The sequence below is a fragment of the Mus musculus genome, chromosome X (assembly GCF_000001635.26).
Source record: "Mus musculus strain C57BL/6J chromosome X, GRCm38.p6 C57BL/6J".
In the NCBI taxonomy this organism is placed as follows: Eukaryota; Metazoa; Chordata; class Mammalia; order Rodentia; family Muridae; genus Mus; species Mus musculus.
In genome coordinates, this window is record NC_000086.7 from 50,372,713 (window position 1) to 50,390,129 (window position 17,417).

At 42.6% G+C, this 17,417-nt stretch overlaps 1 pseudogene; it reads left to right on the top strand.

Moving 5' to 3' along the window:
* The first annotated feature begins 244 nt into the window (after positions 1-244).
* Gm14612 (predicted gene 14612) lies at positions 245-1,517 on the top strand (annotated as a pseudogene).
* Positions 1,518-17,417: the final 15,900 nt, after the last annotated feature.

Here is a 17,417-nt window from a genome sequence, read left to right on the forward strand (position 1 = left end):
CAGGCGCATCTCCCCCCCCCCCACCTCCCCCGGCCGCCGAGCACTACCCGGAACCCTGATTGGCCCGGTCCTCGGGGGTGACCCCGGCCCGGCCCCAGTGCAGCCAGCTGCCAGCCCGCTGCCCCGAGCATGCTTGTTTTTCTGCTGCTCTCCCCCTCCTGGTCCCCTTCCCAAATCTTGCCTCTGCACCCCCTCAGAGCCCAGGGGCAGTGCCCTGCCAGCCCACAACGTCTGCTGCCTGGTGTGCCCCTTCCCAGACCTCGCCCTGATCTCAGGACTCTCCATTTCCCCGCCTGCCTCGGCGCCCCCTTCATCTCTAGCTCCTCCCCTCCACCACCAAATCAGGAGATGTGAAGAAGGGGGAGCGAGCGCACAGGAAGATGAAGGGAGCCAGGCTGCACACCGCGGGACAGGCATCTAGGTGAACAAGAAAATGACCAAAAAAAATCACACCCAGACGATGACAGCTATATTGTGCGTGTCAAGGCTGTGGTTATGACCAGAGATGACTCCAGCGGGGGAAGGTTCCCACAGGAAGGAGGCGGGATCAGTCGCGTCAGCGTGTGTAAGGTCATGCGCCCTGAAGGCAATGGACGAAGCGGCTTTCTCATCTATGGCGAACTACAGAAAGACAAACTGGTCGTATTGGAATGCTATGTCTGAAAGGACTTGGTCTACACCAAAGCCAATCCGACATTTCATCATTGGAAGGTTGATAACAGGAAGTTTGGACTTACTTTCTAAAGTCCTGCAGATGCATGAGCTCAGAGATGATGACGTTTTCACGACAGCTACGGACAGTTCGTCTAATTCCTCGCAGAAGAGGGAGCCGACTACGAGGACAATCTCCTCCCCCGCGTCTTGTGAGAACCAGAGGATTTATACCCTTGACCCATACCCCATGGACCATTACCACCCTGACCAGCGGTTGCCTTGGTCCTACCCCCAGGTCATCTTCCCAGAAGATGATGAAGAAATTGTACGCATCAACCCCCGAGAGAAGATCTGGATGACCGGTTATACCGGCACGGCCGGTTCGCGGCAAATACTTAGACACCACAGAAGACACAGACTCCTACGTGCGCTTCGCCAAGGGTGAAGTCCCCAAACACAAATATACCTATGCCTATGTTGATTCTTCGGACTTCGGCTTCGGGGAGGATCCCAAAGGTAGTGTGATCAAGACACAGCTGCCCAGGGCCAAGTCCCGTCGGCGGAAGGAGAACTGCGAACGGTCGCGGTGTGTGTACTTAATCACGAGAGAACCGAAGGGGCCACTGCCAAGACACGCCCGATGCCGTGAGAACTTGCATTCCTGGCCCCTTGTGGAGTGCCTGCCACCACTGTGGAGTGGTGCAGGTGCTCTGGTGGGAAGCACAAAGCCGCTGCGTGACTCGGTTCTCCTACTTCTCCATCCACGGCCACAGGCAACTTGTCTCTTGCGCACTCCCCCATCTTCTCCCTGGTTCCCTTCCAACTCGAAAAGGCTAGGCCAATAAGAGGAGGCCAGGCTCTGTGGTCCCTTGGTGGCATCATTCCAAACCTTGGGTAGCTGCTGCCCCCTGTGTCAGCCACATACCCTCTCTCTCAGTGTTCTGAGGAAAGGAGCCTTCTGCATAGACTCGTGTATTTTACCAGCCTATAATCGTGCTGTCTTTCCTAAGTGTTGGTTTCCCAGAATGATGAAGCCGGCACCACAGCATGTTGTTATGTGAGGCAATCTGGATAGCAAGCATGTACCACAAAACAGTAGTACTTTAACCCCTAACGCCACATCTCCCCATCAGCTGCCGGTTTTGTCTTTAACCTGCTATCATCTCTTCTCCTGCTCCTCCCCCCCCCCCATGAATTAATTCACTAATGCAAAACAATCACTTTTTAAATGACTTTTTGAGCCTTAAATCCATATTCACTTGTGAGAATCAGGAAAGAATTCCTCAAGTTGCTTTGCATCCTCTTGGACCAGGGTTTGCAAGGCGATTTGGGTTTCTGTGAGCTTGCCCAGTTGACCCGTAAAATAGGACTTTTTAGAATTGCGTTGCCACTTCTAAAATCCTAGCAATACTTAGAATAACACATCAGTGAGATAAATTTTACTCAATTATTTTACAAACCAAATTGAGTTATTCAAACACAAGCCAGTATTCTGTGAACAAGTTCCAGATGAAAAACATAAAAGTTGTGAATGAAGTTGTAGCCATTCCCTGCCCTGCACTATATTTTTCAGGGTGCATTTTAAATACTATCGATTCAAACAGTGGTGGCCTGCATTTTTTTTTAGGTAGATATTTGTGGTTAGGTTTTTTTTGGGGGGGGGGTTGTTTTGTTTTTTAATTTGAGGCTCAATTCTTCATTTATACTTGAAAAAAACAAGGCTATATGTAAAGAAAAAAAAAACCTTCCAATGCCTAAGTGTCTTCTTCTATCACTCCACACCCACAGTTGCCACTTGGGGTGCACAGATAAGGGTAGGTCACCAACTGATTATGCCTGTCCCTGAGTCATGCAAGAGGATCCTAATTTGCTGGGGGGGGGGCACATATGCATAGATATATGAGAATAGCCAACTCCTACAGAAAAAAGACAAGTGGAATTGTTACCAATACCTAGCATGGTCCAATCAGAGCTCCGTGGGGACTGTAGGGAGCTGGGTGTTACTACTGGCCGTTCTTCCCAGTGATTAACGGTGGAGGTCTAGCTCAGTCCCCTTTAGTCATCTGCCCCCCCCCCCAAGCTCAGTCCCCTTTATTCCTCCCCCTCCTCCCCCATTGCACATCGTCTTTAAAGGAAAAGGCCTTTTTTTCCAGTCAGTCAGTCAGTCATACTGGGAGAAACTAGCCATGCATCCCTAGCACTGTCCCTTCCTGGCAGTGCTTTCTGCTCGCCCGACAGACAGTCTGTCATGTTTCTTTGGACAGACAGACCATCAGTGTAGATAATCAGCATGCTTGTGCATTACGTGGAGGTTGGAGGTGTCATCTTTGTTGGGATGACTGGTTGGGGCTATCTGTTGTCAACAAGATGTGGAAAGCGGTCGTCTCCACCATTGTGGATGGAGGGGGTCTCTGTGCTAGGAGACTCTATAGACTGCCTCCAGCCACCCTCCAGTGCTGTGGAGGGACTGTCCCCAGCCTGAGGGACTCTCCTCGGGCCCTCTTGCCTCTCTACCAAGTACAACACTAATCCTGTTTCCTTAAACCTCCGTTCAAGTGCCCCTATTTATTTCAGTGAGAATGCATGTCCGGTTGCCTCTGTCCCTGTTTGTGCGTCCTTCCTCCCAGCCGGTTCCCACCCTCCTAAGGGTTATGCCAGTGGATCTCAGTCCTCTGGGCATCACCTATCTTTGGTTTGTGAAGGCAGCAGTTAAGGGCACAAAGACAGCCATGGGGACATTTATGTAAATATGTTTAATTGCCACACTGCAGCTGAATGGTGTGTAGTATTTTCCCAGTCAGCTTTGCCATACTGACGTCAATCATTTGAGAGAAATTATTCAGATTTTATTTTTATATCCATGGTAACAAAACCTAACTGAAAGGTTTCCTGTTCAGAAGTTTCCCTAGCTCTCATCCCAAGCTATTCGCTCACATTAACAAATCAAAGTGCCTGAAGCATAACTCATTTACCTGTATACTAAAACCCCTGTTGTACTGATTTTTTTATAATAAGCCTTTTTACCTCTGTAAATATATATATATGTGTATATATATACACACAAGTGTATGATGTACATTTTAGTTCTTAACTTTTTTATGGTTTCTAATATGTATGACCAATGTAGCCATTGCTTTGAAATGTAAATATAAACACGTCCTATTCGAAAAAAAAAAGTGTCCAGGCCTGGAGATATTAAGGAGTTGGTATGCTAAGGTCAAGGTCTGAAGCAAAAGGCAAAATGACAAGTTAGTGTCATTTATGAGGGATGATGTCAAAGAGGTAAGGACCTCAGAGGAATGTTAGATTACATCCCCTACTTTTTCAATATCTAGGGGTTGGGCATTTGAGACATATTTTCTCTGGATGGATATGGTACTTACTGGGGACCTGGGCTAATTATTACAGTAGAGCTTACCAACAACTCCTGTTGCCCACCTGGAATCCCATGGGTCTTGATTGTAGAAAAAAAGAGTGTCTTGTAGTATTGATAGAAGAAATGATTGGTCCGTGATCCTAGCATATGTATCTGACAAGACCAATATGGGCAGCCCCCATATTTGTCTGGCCATTTTCTACAATAATCTCTTATCTGGCCAAAGAGAAAGCAAGCATAGAGATCATAATATTTAGATGGGCTAACAGATTCAGGGATGGTAGCAATTTGGATCAGTTCCTGGTATCCGGATATGGAGCAGTTTCCTGACCCTATTTGGAAAGACTGTTCGTTATCTGCAGAGGTTTCTTGGACTTTGAATCTCCAGATGTAGGGGCTACCCTGGATGGAAATGAACAGTAGGGGGAGAACGAGAAACCCATGCCTAATCCAGTGAAGTCGAGCTGCTAGAGTAGAGTCTCATTTTCTGGGATTGGGGACAAGATGGGTGGTCTCAACATCATCCAGAACTTAACAGAGCACGGTCCTGTTAGGGTTGATGTGTATGAAAAAGAGTCATTTTTAGATGGAGGAATGAAAGGTTTGAAGTGAGACAGATGGACCCACTGAGAGAGTTCCTTGGGTTTAGCAGTTGTAGGGGTCATGGGAATTACATTAAAAGGGACCTGCGATTTGGGAGGAAGGGGTGAGGGCAGATGATCTGGAGGGAATAGAAGGACTTGGTCTCCAATGTTGACAGGAAGTGGACAGGAGACAGTGTGTGGCCATGGTAGGTGGTAGTCAGCAAAGCTCCATAGAGAATGGAGGTGGCAAAGTAATGGAGTGAGTAGATAGTCTGGGAGGGGAGAGCACTTAGCTGAAAGACCAGAAGTTAGGACTGGATATCCATACATGAGTTCAAAGGGCAAGATGAGGAGAGGTCACTTGGGGAGAGCTCAGAGACTGAAAAGAGCCAGAGGAAGGAGTTTTACCCAATCAAGGTGAAGTTCTTGTGACAGCTTAACAAGAGTGGTTTTTAAAGAGTGATTGGTTCTTTCTACCTTACCTGAAGATTAAGGGTGGTCTGGAATATGAAAATGCTAGGGGATGTCTAGGGTCTTAGATAGAATTTGAGAAATGTGGGAAATAATTTCAGGACCGTTGTCTAATGGGAGAGAGGCTGGGACACCAAACCTGGGGATGATCTCTCAGAGGAGGAGATCAGAGACTGTCTGAACCCTTTTGTTAGTTGTGGGAAATGCCTCCACCCACCCCAAGAAGGTATCTACTATTACCAGTAAGTACTTAGCACCTCTGACGGTGAGCATGTGGGTAAAGTCAAGTTGCCAGTCAGTTCCAGGAAGGGAACCTCTAGCCTGATAGGTAGAAAGGGGGGTGCTACAATACCTTGAGTTGGAGTCAGACATCTGGCAGATTTTGCAAGACGCAGTGATAGATTTTAAGAAGTCCTCAGGAGTAGGCTGTAGGTGGGTCTTAACAAAAGAAGACAATGCTTAGCTGTTAGGATGAAAGAGTTGGTGAAGATAGGAGAGAGTTTGGCAGGTGTCAGGGGTGAAGGTGGCAATGTAGGTTGTAGTTTAAGAATATCTAGGGAGGATGAGACAAGTCTAGGCCCCTAAGGGCCGCAGCTATAGCTACCTCTACAGCTCAGTTATTTCCCTTGGAGACAATAGTATCATCTGTCTGGTGGGATCTGCAGTAGTGGACAATACCAATAGCTGTGGGGAGATGGGAGGCCTTTAGCATGGCCACAATTTGGTTTGCATCAGTTACAAGTCCCTCTGTTGTGGTAAGTAACCCACATTCCTTCAGATAGCAGCAACAAGGGACAGGAGGATATGAAAAGCATATTTGGTGGTCCACCATCTGCACCCTCAAGCTGAGGCTGTTCCACAGCCTGCTGTGCATGGGGCCCACCAGGAGAGACCTGTTCTCTAAGGAGTGTTTTTACTCCTGGGCTCAGAGGTGAGACAGACACTTTCTCTCCAATAACTGGGTGGAGTGGGGGAAGCCAGGAGCAGATGGGGACAAAGATCAGTGGAGCAGCTGGGACAGGATCCTTCCAGTCTGCCATCTGCACTTGGAAGCAGAGGCTGTTCCATAGCCCACTGTGCAGGGGTCCCACCAGGAGAGAGATGTTCTTCCAGGAGGAACAAGCTGCAATGAGAGGCAGCAAGAACATCTAACACCAGAGATAACCAGATGGCAAAAGGAAAACTCAAGAATCTTACCAACAGAAACTGAAATTACTTGACAATGTCAAAACCCAGCTCTCCCACCACAGCAAGGCCTGGATTCCCCAACACACTGGAAAAGCAAGATATGTATTTAAAATTATATCTTATGAAGCTGATAGAGGATTTTAAGAAGGACATAAATAACCCCCTTAAAGAAAACCAGGAGAACACAGGTAAACTGGTAGAAGCCCTTAAAAAGAAAGCACAAAAATCACTTAAAGAATTACAAGAAAACACAACCAAACAGGTGAAAGAATTGAACAAAGCCATTCAGGATCTAAAAATGGAAGTAGAAACAATAAACAAATCACAAAGGGAGACGACTCTGGAGATAGAAAACCTAGCAAAGAGATCAAGCCATGGATGAAAACATCACTAAGAGAATACAAGAAATGGAAGAAAGAATCTCAGGCACAGAAGATACTATAGAAAACATTTACACAATGATCAAAGAAAATGCAAAATGCAAAAAGTTCCTAACTCAAAACATAAAGGAAATCCAGGACACAATGAGAAGAACAAACCAAAGGATAATAGGTATAGAAGAGAGTAAAGGTTCCCAATGTAAAGAGCCAGTAAATATCATCAACAAAATTATAGACGAAAACTTCCCTAACATAAAGAGATGCCCATGAACATACAAGAAGCCTACAAAACTCCAAATAGATTAGATAAGAAAAGAAATTCCTCCTGTCACATAATAATCTAAACACCAAATGTACAAAACAAAGAAATATTATTAAAATCAGTAAGGGAAAAAGGTCAAGTAACATAAAAAGTCAAACCAATTAGAATTACGCCAGATTTCTCTTGAGAAGAAAACTATGAAAGTCAGAAGATCCGGAACAGGCATCACACAGACCCTAAGAGAACACAAATGCCAGCCCAGGCTACTATACCCAACAAAACTCTCAATTACCATAGATGGAGAAAACAAGATATTCCATGACAAAATCAAATTTACACAATATCTCTCCACAAATCCAGCACTTCAAAGGATAGTAAATGGAAAACTCCAACATAAGGAGAGAAACTACACTCTAGAAAAATGCAAGAAAGTAACCTTTCAAAAAACCAAACCAAAACAACAACAACAAAAAAAAGACAGCCACATAAACAGAATTCCAAATCAGAAAAATAAATAAATAAATAACAGGAAGCAAAAATTACTTTTCCTTAACATCTCTTAATATCAATGACTCATTTCCCCCCCACAAAAAAAAAAAGACATAGACTAACAGACTGGATAAGTTAAATAGGACCCAAAATAATGCTGAATACAGGAAACCCACCTGAGTGACAGAGACCGACACTACCTCAGAGTAAAAGGCTAGAAAACAATTCTGCAAGCAAATAGTCAAAAGAAAGAATCTGGAATAGCCATTCTAGCATCTAACAAAATAAACTTCCAACCTAAAGTTCTCAAAAAAGTTAATGAAGGACACCTCATGCTCATCAAAGTAAAAATCTGCCAAGAACTCTCTATTCTGAATATCTACGCTCCTAATGAAAGAGACCTGACATTCATAAAAGAAACTGTACTCAAGCTCAAAGCACACATTGCACTGCACACAATAATAGGGGGAGATTTCAATACCCCACCGTCACCAATAGACAGATCATGGCAACAGAAACTAAACAGAGACACATGGACACTAACAGAAGTTATGGAACAAATGCATTTAACAGATATCTACAGAACATTTTATCCTAAAACAAAAGGATATAACAACTTCTCAGCACCTCACGGGACCTTCGCCAAAATTGACCATATAATTGGTCACAAAACAGGCGTCAACAGATACAAAAATATTGAAATTGTCCCATGCATCCTATCAGACCACCATGGACTAAGGCTGATCTTCAATAACAACATAAATAATGGAAATCCAACATTCACGTGGAAACTGAATAACACTATTCTCAATGATACCTTGGTCAAGGAAGGAATGAAGAAAGAAATTAAAGACTTTTTAGAGTTTAATGAAAATGAACCCACAACTTACCCAAACCTATGGGACACAATGAAAGCATTTCTAAGAGGGAAACTCATAGCTCTGAGTGCCTCGAAAAAGAAACTGGAGAGAGCACACACTAGCAGCTTGACAAAACATCTAAAAGCTCTAGAAAAAAAGGAAGTAAATTCACCCAAGAGGAGTAGACGGCAGGAAATAATCAAACTCAGGGGTGAAATCAACCAAGTGGAAACAAGAAGAACTAGTCAAAAAATTAACCAAAAGAGGAGTTGGCTCTTTGAGAAAATCAACAAGATAGATAAACCCTTAGCTAGACTCACTAGAGGGCACAGGGACAACATCCTAATTAACAAAATCAGAAATCAAAAGGGAGACATAACAACAGATCCTGAAGAAATCCAAAACACCATCAGATCCTTCTACAAAAGGCTATACTCAACAACACTGGAAAACCTGGACAAAATGGACAAATTTCTAGACAGATACCAGGTACCAAAGTTAAATCAGGATCAAGTTAATGATCTAAACAGTCCCATATCCCCTAAAGAAATTGAGGCAGTCATTAATAGTCTTCCAGCCAAAAAAAGCCCAGGACCAGATGGGTTTAGTGCAGAGTTCTACCAGACCTTCAAAGAAGATCTAATGCCAATTCTGCACAAACTATTCCACAAAATAGAAGTAGAAGGAACTCTATCTAACTCATTCTATGAAGCCACAATTACTCTGATGCCTAAACCACAGAAAGATCCAGCAAAGATAGAGGACTTCAGACAAATTTCCCTTATGAATATTGATGCAAACATACTCAATAAAATTCTTGCTACCCGAATCCAAGAACACATTAAAACAATCATCCATCCTGACCAAGTAGATTTTATTCCAGGGATGCAGGGATGGTTTAATATATGAAAATCCATCAATGTAATCCATTACATAAACAAACTCAAAGACAAAAACCACATGGTCATCTCGTTAGTTTCAGAAAAAGCATTCGACAAGATCCAACACCCATTCATGATAAAAGTCTTGGAAAGATCAGGAATTCAAGGCCCATACCTAAACATCATAAAAGCAATCTACAGCAAACCAGTAGCCAACATCAAAGTAAATGGTGAGAAGCTTGAAGCAATCCCACTAAAATCAGGGACTAGACAAGGCTGTCCACTCTCTCCATACTTATTCAACATTGTACATGAAGTCCTACCCAGAGCAATTAGAAAACAAAAGAAGATCAAGGGGATACAAATTGGAAAAGATGAAGTCAAAATATCACTTTTTGCAGATGATATGATAGTATATATAAGTGACCCTAAAAATTCCACCAGAGAACTCCTAAACCTGATAAACAGCTTCGGTGAAGTAGCTGGATATAAAATTAACTCAAACAAGTCAATAGCCTTTCTCTACACAAAGAATAAACAGGCTGAGAAAGAAATTAGGGAAACAAAACCCTTCTCAATAGTCACAAATAATATAAAATATCTCGGCGTGACTCTAACTAAGGAAGTGAAAGATATGTATGATAAAAACTTCAAGTCTCTGAAGAAAGAAATTAAAGAAGATCTCAGAAGATGGAAAGATCTCCCATGCTCATGGATTGGCAGGATCAACATTGTAAAAATGGCTATCTTGCCAAAAGCAATCTACAGATTCAATGCAATCCCCATCAAAATTCCAACTCAATTCTTCAACGAATTAGAAGGAGCAATTTGCAAATTCATCTGAAATAACAAAAAAACTAGGATAGCAAAAACTCTTCTCAAGGATAAAAGAACCTCTGGTGGAATCACCATGCCTGACCTAAAGCTTCACTACAGAGCAATTGTGATAAAAAAAAAAAAAAACTGCATGGTACTGGTATAGAGACAGACAAGAAGACCAATGGAATAGAATTGAAGACCCAGAAATGAACCCACACACCTATGGTCACTTGATCTTCGACAAGTGAGCTAAAACCATCCAGTGGAAGAAAGACAGCATTTTCAACAATTGGTGGTGGCAAAACTGGTTGTTATCATGTAGAAGAATGCGAATCGATCCATACATGTCTCCTTGTACTAAGGTCAAATCTAAATGGATCAAAGAACTTCACATAAAACCAGAGACACTGAAACTTATAGAGGAGAAAGTGGGGAAAAGCCTTGAAGATATGGGTACAGGAGAAAAATTCCTGAACAGAACAGCAATGGCTTGCTCTGTAAGATCGAGAATAGACAAATGGGACCTAATGAAACTCCAAAGTTTCTGCAAGGCAAAAGACACCGTCAATAAGACAAAAACACCAACAACAGATTGGGAAAGGATCTTTACCTATCCTAAATCAGATAGGGGACTAATATCCAACATATATAAAGAACTCAAGAAGGTGGACTTCAGAAAATCAAATAACCCCATTAAAAAATGGGGCTCAGAACTGAACAAAGAATTCTCACCTGAGGAATACCGAATGGCAGAGAAGCACCTGAAAATATGCTCAACATCCTTAATCATCAGGGAAATGCAAATCAAAACAACCCTGAGATTCCACCTCACACCAGTCAGAATGGCTAAGATCAAAAATTCAGGTGACAGCAGATGCTGGCGTGGATGTGGAGAAAGAGGAACACTCCTCCATTGTTGGTGGGATTGCAGGCTTGTACAACCACTATGGAAATCAGTCTGGCGGTTCCTCAGAAAACTGGATATAGTACTACCGGAGGATCCAGCAATACCTCTCCTGGGCATATATCCAGAAGATGCCCCAACTGGTAAGAAGGACACATGCTCCACTATGTTCAGAGCACCCTTATTTATAATAGCCAGAAGCTGGAAGGAACCCAGATGCCCCTCAACAGAGGAATGGATACAGAAAATGTGGTACATCTACACAATGGAGTACTACTCAGCTATTAAAAAGAATGAATTTATGAAATTCCTAGCCAAATGGATGGACCTGGAGGGCATCATCCTGAGTGAGGTAACACATTCACAAAGGAACTCACACAATATGTACTCACTGATAAGTGGATATTAGCCCAAAACCTAAGATACACAAGATATAAGATACAATTTCCTAAACACATGAAACTCAAGAAAAATGAAGACTGAAGTGTGAACACTATGCCCCTCCTTAGAAGTGGGAACAAAACACCCTTGGAAGGAGTTACAGAGACAAAGTTTGGAGCTGAGATAAAAGGATGGACCATGTAGACACTAGCATATCCGGGGATCCATCCCATAATCAGCTTCCAAATGCTGACACCATTGCATACACTAGCAAGATTATGCTGAAAGGACCCTGATATAGCTGTCTCTTGTCAGAGTATGCCTGGGCCTAGCAAACATAGAAGTGGATGCTCACAGTCGGCTATTGGATGGATCACATGGCCCCCAATGAAGGAGCTAGAGAAAGTACCAAAGAAGCTAAAGGGATCTGCAACCCTATAGGTGGAACAACATTATGAACTAACCAGTACCCCGGAGCTCTTGACTCTAGCTGCATATGCATCAAAAGATGGCCTAGTCGGCCATCACTGGAAAGAGAGGCCCATTGGACACGCAAACTTTATATGCCCCAGTACAGGGGAACGCCAGGGCCATAAAAGGGGAGTGGGTGGGTAGGGGAGAGGGGGTGGGTGGCTATGGGGGACTTTTGGTATAGCATTGCAAATGTAAATGAGCGAAATACCTAATAAAAAATGGAAAAAAAAAATTAAAAATAAATAAATAAATAAATAAATAAATAAATAAATAAAAAGAAGATAGATGGAAAGATCTCCCATGCTCATGGATTGGCAGGATCAATATTGTAAAAATAGCTATCTTGCCAAAAGCAATTTACAGATTCAATGTAATCCCCATCATAATTCCAACTCAATTCTTCAACGAATTAGAAGGAGCAATTTGAAAATTCATCTGGAATAACAAAAAACCTAGGATAGCAAAAACTCTTCTCAAGGATAAAAGAACCTCTGGTGGAATCACCATGCCTGACCTAAAGCTTTACTACAGAGCAATTGTGATAAAAAAAAAAAAAAAAAAAAAAAAAAACTGCATGGTACTGGTATAGAGACAGACAAGTAGACCAATGGAATAGAATTGAAGACCCAGAAATGAACCCACACACCTATGGTCACTTGATCTTCGACAAGGGAGCTAAAACCATCCAGTGGAAGAAAGACAGCATTTTCAACAATTGGTGGTGGCACAACTGGTTGTTATCATGTAGAAGAATGCGAATCGATCCATACTTATCTCCTTGTACTAAGGTCAAATCTAAATGGATCAAAGAACTTCACATAAAACCAGAGACACTGAAACTTATAGAGGAGAAAGTGGGGAAAAGCCTTGAAGATATGGGCACAGGGGAAAAATTCCTGAACAGAACAGCAATGGCTTGTGCTGTAAGATCGAGAATTGACAGATGGGACCTAATGAAACTCCAAAGTTTCTGCTGCAAGGCAAAAGACACCGTCAATAAGACAAAGAGACCACCAACAGATTGGGAAAGGATCTTTACCTATCCTAAATCAGATAGGGGACTAATATCCAACATATATAAAGAACTCAAGAAGGTGGACTTCAGAAAATCAAACAACCCCATTAAAAAATGGGGCTCAGAACTGAACAAAGAATTCTCACCTGAGGAATACCGAATGGCAGAGAAGCACCTGAAAAAATGTTCAACATCCTTAATCATCAGGGAAATGCAAATCAAAACAACCCTGATATTCCACCTCACACCAGTCAGAATGTCTAAGATCAAAAATTCAGGTGACAGCAGATGCTGGCGAGGATGTGGAGAAAGAGGAAAACTCCTCCATTGTTGGTGGGATTGCAGGCTTGTACAACCACTCTGGAAATCCGTCTGGCGGTTCCTCAGAAAATTGGACATAGTACTACCGGAGGATCCAGCAATACCTCTCCTGGGCATATATCCAGAAGATGCCCCAACTGGTAAGAAGGACACATGCTCCACTATGTTCATAGCAGCCTTATTTATAATAGCCAGAAGCTGGAAAGAACCCAGATGCCCCTCAACAGAGGAATGGATACAGAAAATGTGGTACATCTACACAATGGAGTACTACTCAGCTATTAAAAAGAATGAATTTATGAAATTCCTAGCCAAATGGATGGACCTGGAGGGCATCATCCTGAGTGAGGTAACACATTCACAAAGGAACTTACACAATATGTACTCACTGATAAGTGGATATTAGCCCAAAACCTAGGATACCCAAGATATAAGACACAATTTCCTAAACACATGAAACTCAAGAAAAATGAAGACTGAAGTGTGGACACTATGCCCCTCCTTAGAAGTGGGAACAAAACACCCTTGGAAGGAGTTACAGAGACAAAGTTTGGAGCTGAGATGAAAGAATGGACCATGTAGAGACTGCCTTATCCAGGGATCCACCCCATAATCAGCATCCAAACGCTGACACCATTGCATACACTAGCAAGATTTTATCGAAAGGACCCAGATGTAGCTGTCTCTTGTGAGACTATGCCGGGGCCTAGCAAACACAGAAGTGGATGCCCACAGTCAGCTAATGGATGGATCACAGGGCTCCCAATGGAGGAGCTAGAGAAAGTACCCAAGGAGCTAAAGGGATCTGCAACCCTATAGTTGGATCAACATTATGAACTAACCAGTACCCCGGAGCTCTTGACTCTAGCTGCATATGTATCAAAAGATGGCCTAGTCGGCCATCACTGGAAAGAGAGGCCCATTGGACACATAAACTTTATATGCCCCAGAACAGGGGAACGCCAGGGCCAAAAAGGGGGAGTGGGCGGGTAGGGAGTGGGGGTGGGTGGGTATGGGGGACTTTTGGTATAGCATTGGAAATGTAAATGAGCTAAATACCTAATAAAAAATGGAAAGAAAAAAAAAAACTTCAAGTCTCTGAAGAAAGAAATTAAAGAAGATCTGAGAAGATGGAAAGATCTCCCATGCTCATGGATTGGCAGGATCAACATTGTAAAAATGGCTATCTTGCCAAAAGCAAACTACAGATTCAATGCAATCCCCATCAAAATTCCAAATCAATTCTTCAGCGAATTAGAAAGAGCAATCTGCAAATTCATCTGGAATAACAAAAAACCTAGGATAGCAAAACCTCTTCTCAAGGATAAAAGAACCTCTGGTGGAATCACCATGCCTGACCTAAAGCTTTACTACAGAGCAATTGTGATAAAAACTGCATGGTACTGGAATACTGACAGACAAGTAGACCAATGGAATAGAATTGAAGACCCAGAAATGAACCCACACATATCTGGTCACTTGATCTTTCGACAAGGGAGCTAAAACCGTCCAGTGGAAGAAAGACAGCATTTTCAACAAATGGTGCTGGCACAACTGGCAGTTATCATGTAGAAGAATGCGAATCGATCCATTCCTATCTCCTGTACTAAGGTCAAATCTAAGTGGATCAAGGAACTTCACATAAAACCAGAGACACTGAAACTTATAGAGGAGAAAGTGGAAAAAAGCCTTGAAGATATGGGCACAGGGGGAAAATTCCTGAATAGAACAGCAATGGCATTTGCTGTAAGATCGAGAATTGACAAATGGGACCTCATGAAACTCCAAAGCTTCTGCAAGGCAAAAGACACCGTCAATAAGACAAAAAGACCACCAACAGATTGGGAAAGGATCTTTACCTATCCTAAATCAGATAGGGGACTAATATCCAATATATATAAAGAACTCAAGAAGGTGGACTCCAGAAAATCAAATAACCCCATTAAAAAATGGGGCTCAGAACTGAACAAAGAATTCTCACCTGAGGAATACTGAATGGCAGAGAAGCACATGAAAAAATGTTCAACATCCTTAATCATCAGGGAAATGCAAATCAAAACAACACTGAGATTCCACTTCACTCCAGTCAGAATGGCTAAGATCAAAAACTCAGGTAATAGCAGATGCTGGCGAGGATGTGGAGAAACGGGAACATTTCTCCATTGTTGGTGGGATTGCAAGCTTGTACAACCACTCTGGAAATCAGTCTGGCGGTTCCTCAGAAAACTGGACATAGTACTACCGGAGGATCCAGCAATACCTCTACTGGGCATATATCCAAAAGATGTCCCAACCGGTAAGAAGGACACATGCTCCACTATGTTCATAGCAGCCTTATTTATAATAGCCAGAAGCTGGAAAGAACCCAGATGCCCCTCAACAGAGGAATGGATACAGAAAATGTGGTACATCTACACAATGGAGTACTACTCAGCTATTAAAAAGAATGAATTTATGAAATTCCTAGCCAAATGGATGGACCTGGAGGGCATCATCCTGAGTGAGGTAACACATTCACAAAGGAACTTACACAATATGTACTCACTGATAAGTGGATATTAGCCCAAAACCTAGGATACCCAAGATATAAGACACAATTTCCTAAACACATGAAACTCAAGAAAAATGAAGACTGAAGTGTGGACACTATGCCCCTCCTTAGAAGTGGGAACAAAACACCCTTGGAAGGAGTTACAGAGACAAAGTTTGGAGCTGAGATGAAAGAATGGACCATGTAGAGACTGCCTTATCCAGGGATCCACCCCATAATCAGCATCCAAACGCTGACACCATTGCATACACTAGCAAGATTTTATCGAAAGGACCCAGATGTAGCTGTCTCTTGTGAGACTATGCCGGGGCCTAGCAAACACAGAAGTGGATGCCCACAGTCAGCTAATGGATGGATCACAGGGCTCCCAATGGAGGAGCTAGAGAAAGTACCCAAGGAGCTAAAGGGATCTGCAACCCTATAGGTGGATCAACATTATGAACTAACCAGTACCCCGGAGCTCTTGACTCTAGCTGCATATGTATCAAAAGATGGCCTAGTCGGCCATCACTGGAAAGAGAGGCCCATTGGACACATAAACTTTATATGCCCCAGAACAGGGGAACGCCAGGGCCAAAAAGGGGGAGTGGGCGGGTAGGGGAGTGGGGGTGGGTGGGTATGGGGGACTTTTGGTATAGCATTGGAAATGTAAATGAGCTAAATACCTAATAAAAACTGGAAAGAAAAAAAAAAAAAAAAAAAAAAAAAAAAAAAAAGAAAGGGCAATTTGCAAATTCATCTGGAATAATAAAAAACCTAGGATAGCAAAAACTCTTCTCAAAGCCAACAACAGATTGGGAAAGTATCTTTACCTATCCTAAATCAGATAGGGGACTAATATCCAATCTATATAAAGAACTCAAGAAGGTGGACTCCAGAAAATCAAATAACCCTATTTAAATCGGGGCTCAGTGCTAAACAAAGAATTCTCACCTGAGGAATACCGAATGGCTAAGAAGCACCTGAAAAAATGTTCAGCATCCTTAATCATCAGAGAAATGCAAATTAAAACAACCCTGAGATTCCATCTCACACTAGTCAGAATGGCTAAGATCAAAAATTCAGGTGACAGCAGATGCTGGCGAGGATGTGGAGAAAGAGGAACACTCCTTCGTTGTTGGTGGGATTGCAAGCTTGTACAACCACTCTGGAAATCAGTCTGGCGGTTCCTCAGAAAATTGGACATAGTAACACTGGAGGATCCTGCAATACCTCTTCTGGGCATATATCCAGAAGATGTCCCAACCGGTAAGAAAAACACATGCTCCACTATGTTCATAGCAGCCTTATTTATAATAGCCAGAAGGTAGAAAGAACCCAGATCCCTCAACAGAGGAATGGATACAAAAAATGTGGACTAAAAAGTGGGAATGGGTGGGTAGGGGAGTGGGGGGGAGGGCATGGGGGACTTTTGGGATAGTATTGGAAATGTAATTGAGGAAAATATGATATATATATACTTATTTATTTATATATATAAATATATATATATGTATACATATATATATAAAGGAAAAGTAAGGTTTGCTTCCTGTTTTTTTTTTTTTATAGTTGGAATTCTGTTCTTGTGGGTGTCTTATTTTAGGGGACCACTAACATTTCCCTGGCACTACAGTTCCTGGTGGTCTTTTGGGGATCTTGCGATCTGGGCATAACAATGGAAAAGGGGGCCTCAGGATCCATTGTGTGAAAGGACAGGAGAGCTAGATAGCTATGAAATTGAATGGAAATTCTCTTTCTTGAGTCTGTGTGGTTTAGGATTCTGAGTCGCTCTTTGCGCACCTTAGAATACGGTACTTTTACGTCA